The sequence below is a fragment of the Solanum pennellii genome, chromosome 4 (genome assembly GCF_001406875.1).
Source record: "Solanum pennellii chromosome 4, SPENNV200".
Taxonomy (NCBI): Eukaryota; Viridiplantae; Streptophyta; class Magnoliopsida; order Solanales; family Solanaceae; genus Solanum; species Solanum pennellii.
This window is the reverse complement of record NC_028640.1, coordinates 54,456,460-54,463,651: the sequence shown is the minus strand read 5'-3', so window position 1 is coordinate 54,463,651 and position 7,192 is coordinate 54,456,460.

The window sequence follows — 7,192 nt, the reverse complement described above, 5'->3', positions numbered from 1 at the left end:
ACCTCAAAAAAAATCCACCTCACAGTCAAGAATCACATAATTGACCAAAAATATAAATGACTCCACCTTAACGAGCACATCATGGAGTATCCTAATAGGAATCTTCACTGTTTAATCGGCCATCAGTAACCGCATTGCAGTGGGCTTTGAGTCACCCAAACCTAATTTCTTATAAATAGAGAGAGGCATGAAATTTATGCTTGCACCAAGATCACATAGTGCTTTAGCAAAGTGTAACAAACCGATGGTATATGGAATAGTGAAGGCGCCCGGATTTTTTTTCTTCTGCACAATGGACCTTGTAGCAATGGCACTACAATGTTGTATTCAGTCATCATCCTTAAAACTTACCAATCTCTTCATTGTAACCATATCCTTCATAAACTTGGCATACCCAGGCATTTGCTCTAAAGTTTCTATCAAAGGGACATTGATGGAAGCTGTTTCAACATAGTGATAAAACGCCCTTATTCACCATTTTCAGTCTTCTTCACCAATCTCTGAGGGAATGGTGGTGGTGGTCTAGGATTAAGGATCACTTTTTCGGGTACCTCTACTTCTTTAACCACTTTGTCTACCAATTCACCACTAGTTTCCACTACCTTTTCATCTTTACTCATATCATCTTCTACCATAGATGGCATAGGTGGATCAATGGATTGCTTACCTCCTTGAGTAGTGATTGTCATGCAATGTCCATCATTTTTAGGATTTTGAGTGGTATTGCTAGGTAAAGTGCCTGTTTGTCGTGGGTTCACATTAGTAGACAATTGGGTCATTTGTAACTCAAGATGCTTGATTGAGACCGCATGTGCATCCACCTTTTGCCCGATATTAGCCAAATCACCTCTCAATTCCTTGGCGTGCTCATCACTAGCATCAAACCTCCTCATCATCTTATGCAACATATCTTCAACTCGCACCAAACTACCTCCACCATCCCTAGGAGCAACTTTCTAATTTTGAGGCGGATCATAGGGTCCACTTCGATCGTTTCTATTAACATAGTCACCCCGGTTAAAGTTGTTATCACGGTTGTAGTTTCCATCTCAAACATAATGACCTTCTCTTTTGTAATTCTCATAGTTCCAACCTTTATTTCCTTTACCTTGGCACCAATTCTCCTTATTGGAGCCTTGGGAATTCGGTCAGAAACCCCCTGTATGATCATTCACTACATAAGAATCCTCTTCATAATAGTATTCATCCGCTGGCGGTGGTGGTTTAGTAAAGTAATTCACCGCATTTACTTTCTCTGCACCTCTAGTGACATGTTTCAATACCAACCGAAGCTCAGTTCTCATTTGAGCCATCTCTCCACCAATCTCATCTGTGGCCGGATTATGTGTAGCTTACACTGCAAAGGTGTTTCTCCAAGTGTCTGACTTCCTAGTACTCCAAGCCTTATTGTTGTGAGAGATTTTCTCCAATTTCTCTATGATCTCTACATATGTACACTCACCATAAGTACCACCGGCAATAGTATCAAGCACCGCCTTATTATTATCATCTTGGGACACTTCTCACGTAAGCAACAAATATGTCTTAAGAGCTACTCACCGAATCCCCGGGTAGTGCCACAAAGTTGTTCACTCTATCTTTGTGGTTGAGCTTTTTGGAAACCGGGTAGTACCGTGCTAGGAACAGATCCCTCAACTTATCCCAGGTATAGATAGAATTATAGGGCAACACAATAAACTATATTGCGGCCTCTCCTGTCTGTAAAAGAGGAAACACTCTCAACCCGATGACGTTCATATCCAAGTCAGGACTCCCAACACAACTCCTGCACACAGACCTTAGTTTGGCGATGTGAGCATGTGGATCCTCATATGGTAGCCCTGAAAACAAACCTCTTGCGGTGATCATCTGGATCAATCTACTAGTTACCACGAATGTGTGACCCTGCGGTAGAGGAGGTAAGATAAGAGTCCCATCAGAATAAGTGATGTTAATGTTGCCCCTATAGAATTCTTGAGGGTATGGGATGGAAGGCTGCATCCTCAAAGCATCATCAGCCAGATTTTCTGCAACCACTTGATTATGAGCATCAACCGGTGGTGGGGGCTGGCGATTTATATAATCACCTAGATTAGCTAGGTTCTACGGATTATTCATTCTTTGAAGTGTACGGTTCAGTTCAGGATTGAATGGACGTATTGGTTCTCCTCGGCTCCGTGTACTTGACATACACTAGAGTTAGACCTGAAAGAAACAAAAACAAAAGAAAAACATGTCATCAGGAAATTGTTGACTAAAATTCAGTAATGTTATTAAAGTTATTGTAAAAGCCACTTTCCCCGGCAGTGGCTCCAAAATTTGATACGCTCAAATTACACTTACCTAAAGAAGTATAAGCGGTTGTATCAAGTAAAGAATCCAACTATTAGGTTGGGGTCGATCCCGTGAGGAAAAAATGGTTTAAACTTAACTTCAATGTAGAATTACTTCTATTTAGTCAAGTCCTTTCCGAAAAAGAGTAATTAAAAGGGGGGTATTGTGAATCAAAAGTCTTTTAATGTTGCTAAATCAAACAAGTAACAGGAGTAAATCTTTGGAGTTTATCAAGTTGTAAGAGAAACTAGAGTGTAAGTGTTCCCCATAGGTTCATAATGTCGTAATCCTAGCTATAACAATTCTTCCTTAGTGTTTTGCATGTAAAATGTTAAGTTAGGTATCTCTAAATCCTTGGTCCAGCAATTAGAGAATTTAACCATGTACCTTGGTCCGGCTATGTGTGTCTAAGTTACTAACTCTTACCTTTACTTCATATTAAGCATCGTATTCGATATATAGCTTAGTTGTTACTTCGCACCAATCGAGACTAGCCTATTAGATAGTATACTACTAAATCTATATTGATAATTCTTTTCCTATTAACCACCTCCTTGGTCCGACAAGTAGCAATAAGGCGAGTTTTAACGCGTGAGTTCGTTCAAAAGACTTCTAAGCGAAAGAATTATCAATACGTGCAATAACCTATATGAGAATTGTTATTAAGCCAGGTTTGCTTTGTTAATCACCCATGGTTCCCATAACACTAGTTGTGGATTTAGTTATCAGGCATAGAAGAACACAATTCATGGTTGATAAACAATAAATCATGAACTTACTGTGACAAATTCGAAGAAAATGCAGAAATTTAATTTGAAATCACAAAAATCACTTGAAAACCAAATCCGAAAATTTTAATAATGCCAAAGTTGCAAAAACAAATCTCCAAGAACAAAACTAAGAAAGTAGTAATAGAATGCACCCCAAAAATGAGGTTTTACACCCTATTTATAAAAACATTGTCCTAAATTAAAAGGAATTCTAATAAGGAAATTTGTCCAAAAAACGCGGCTTCAATCGACAACCCTCACAGACGGTCTGTTGATCAAACGACGGACCGTCGACTGCCTCCGTATGTCCACACTTAGCATCTTTTTTAGCTTTCGACTTGCATATTCTCTGATCCAATCGACGGACCAACAACATGGTTTGTCGATTCACCTACGGTCCGTCGATGCTTTTTGTCGTTCCATACTTAGCTTTTCTTCAACATCGGGTACTGGGACTTTCTCTGATCTGATCGATGATCCAATCGACGAACCGTCTATCCTTCCGTAATACCACACCTGGTCAGAGTTCCCCAAGTTTCTTCCAAATGCCTGAACCTTCTATCGACGATCACCATCTACGGTCCGTCGATGGGACGACGGGCCGTCGATGGCCTTCGTGGGTCACCTCTGCAGTAAATCTCCAAAGCCTTCTACGTTTTGGTTTTGAACACCTTTCCTTCAAAACAAAGATAAAAACATATTAAAATTACTACAAAAAGGCTCTAGACACACACCAATCTTAAGAAAAAAGCATTGAATGTACCATGAAACAATGGTACATCAGTCACCGCTTGGCTTAACATACTAATAGCCTCCCGGAACTCAGCGTTGGTAACTTTCCCTTGAGGTTGCTTTTCAAGTGCATTGGGTAACTCTATTTTTTCTACATTCCTCCTAGCTGGACGACCTCTTGTTGCTTTTCGTAGAGGCATGATTATCTTAAACACGCGAAAGCACGAATTAAAGAGAAAATTTTAAAGATAGACTCTAACGCATGAAAAGAGTGTGAAATAAGTGAATTAGTTCCTAAGTGTTGCATCCTCCTAATTATAGATGTGGCGTGCTTCACACGATAACTAGCACTCTACACACACGACTTCATAGACTCCCCTAGGACTCTTAAACTTTGTGCTCTGATACTAAGTTTGTCACGCCCCGAGCCTATGCCCTGAGCGTGGACGGCACTCGAAGACCATTGTTATCCTTGAGCGGACCCCTGCCTTGACTTACTTAACAGAAGACTTAAACACAAGAGATAACTCAAGAATTAACCTAAAAGTAATACTTAACCAAAATGGCAACTCAAGTCTTAATCTTTTACAAGTGAAATTAAAAGACTAAATAAGCTACTACTATTTGTCTTTGAAGCCTCTAAAATAAAGAGCGATATTGGGACATGACCCCCAATCATCCTAACAACTGAAAACTAAAAATAATAACTGATTAATAAAGATGTCCTCCGCAATGACGCAAGGCTTACTAACTGACTCTGAGCTGCTCACTGGATCAGTGGTACGCCGGATGCTGATCCTAGTTATTTGTGACTATATCATAAGATGATGCAAATCAACTGGAATCGGTACATTGAATGTACGAGTATGCGAGTTTGAATGCTAAAACAACTTAAGCTTGAAAAGAAGTAAGAAGGAAACACTTACCTTGGCTTTTCTCAACTTAAGCTTCAAAACAAGCAAGAAGGAAACACTTACCTTGGCTTTTCTCAACTTATATATGTGTGCGTGTGTGTGTGTAAAACTTGAGAGCAAATGAAAACAATCTTAGTTCATTAAAGATAAAGCAATAACAAACTTAACTTTACTCATTTAAAGTAATATAACTTATGTGGGAGATACTCTAACCGACAACCATCACTATGAGCCTAAGTGATGATACAACGTTTTACGTCACGCTGCCTAGGTCCATCCTATACTTTTCCATCAGTATAGTACCTTACTTAACTTAGTGGATCCACTAGCTTAACTTAAGGGATAATCTAAAAAGTATGATCCTTTAATGCCCATGATGACTACATAGTTGGAGACTTGTTTTATTATGAACACGCACCCCCATATCGGTGCTCAATACTACTCCCACAAATATACTTAGCTCATGTGCTTTTAAAACAACTTTCTTCTTTGGGTTGATATAATTGCTCAACATTTAGCTTTAAAAGCTCTCTTGGAATCAATATTCTCTTTTTTTGCTCAAAACTCTTTTGGGAAATCTTAGTTTCTTCTTATCCTAAATGTGAAAACATTTATAAACTCTTAGGGAATACTTAATTCCCTTATAAATTTTGAGAAATTAACTCAACTATATACTCTTTATTTAGCTTGAAACTTGAGTCTTAAAACAATTCTTAGGGAATACTTAGTTCCCTTATAACTTTTGAGAAATGAACTCAACTTTTTACTCTTTACTTAACTTGAAACTTGAGTCTTAAATAAAAAGTTAAAACGTTGCTAAAGACGCTTGAAAACCTTTAATAACTTTTCTTTAACTTGCTTCTTAACTTCTAGACTTGACTCTTAACTTCTTTGACTTTGATCTTAACTTTCCTTGAATTGGACTATGGATTCAAGGTTCATGATCTCATGTTTATGGATGATTTCATGATGTTTAGATGTACCTTAAAGTGTTGGAATAAACTAAGAAACATAGGTACATCACTTAAGAACTAGTACAAAAAGGTGGGGGTAGAATGGGGAGAACTGGTCTCTCTGGCGCTCTGAGAGTCGCAAAGCGCCAAACCTCAGAGAGCAGGCTAGGGCGCTTTGGTCGGCGCGTCTCCCTAAGGCCCTACGGACAAAGATTGTTCATTGGGGCTCTGAGAGGTGCGGCACCCCAACCCCTATCCCCAGGTATTCTCGACTTTCCTCCTTCGTTTTTCATCTCTAAAACCACTAAACTTCCATGGTTATTTTCCCAAACACTTAGGATCTTTAGTACTATCAATACCTAATATATTCAAAGCGGAAACATGAATCAAAACTTCAACAACACAACCATCAAAAATTCAACAAAAACTTCAACAATGTTTTTCAAGAACTCAATTTCTTAATATTCAAATAACTTAGATTCGCTGAATTAAACAAGGTTGGCCAATGGGTGAACTAACCTAACACTATGTGATCTCACATACCTTTTTAGGAATCACCCACGATAAATTCACGCGCAAAGCTTAACTTTGCTCCTCTTTTCTCTTATTTTCTCTCTTCTCCAAGCCCTAGCGTAAGTTTTCTTGTTTCCAGAGCGGAACAAAGGTCTAGTTTACCCCTAATTGATTCCTAAAGACGAACTAATTAAATTGGGTAAGGAAAAGACAGGTTTGCCCTTCCCAGATTCGGATTAGACTTTCTTTAATCCAACAACCCAACTTTTGAAAGACATATCTCACTCATACGATATCGAAATCACGCAAACTCGGTGGAGTTGGAAATATTATTCTAAGGGATTTCTAACCATAGTTTTAACTACTCCGAACATATCCTGAGCTAGGATATATGGTCATTTGAAAATGGACAAAACTCACTATCCTAACTTAGACAATTTTCCAGATTTTTCTTATTTCCAAAAATAAATATTTTCAGATTTTAACCTTTTTTGTAGTTGTTTCTAGTTACGAGATGTTATATTTTTACTCATTTTAAGGAGTATATGTCTTTCCAACTTTATTCATGCTTAGTTAAATCTCATCCAAGGACAAATATTCTCGGGGGAGGGGGGTATTGTAACACCTCAGAAGTGCAAAAGTCATAGGAAGTTTAAAAGATATAGAAATGTTTCTGGTGCAGGGTTGTACAAGGATATGTATGGACCATATAGGATTTTACAATACATGGACATCAATTGTAGATGAGGTCTTGAGCTTTTAGGAAGTTGGATTTTCTGGTGCAAGGCTACTAGGATCATGTTGTATGGGTCGTACATAGGAGTATGACTCGTGATTGGTTGATCATAATTCGTCTTCAGAAACTATGTGTTTTTCAGTAAATTGGCATACGATTGACCATTATGACGCATAGAAGGAAATACAGATCATATACTATGACCATGGTTTGAAGCCTGAGAGTCCATACTCAAGTTGG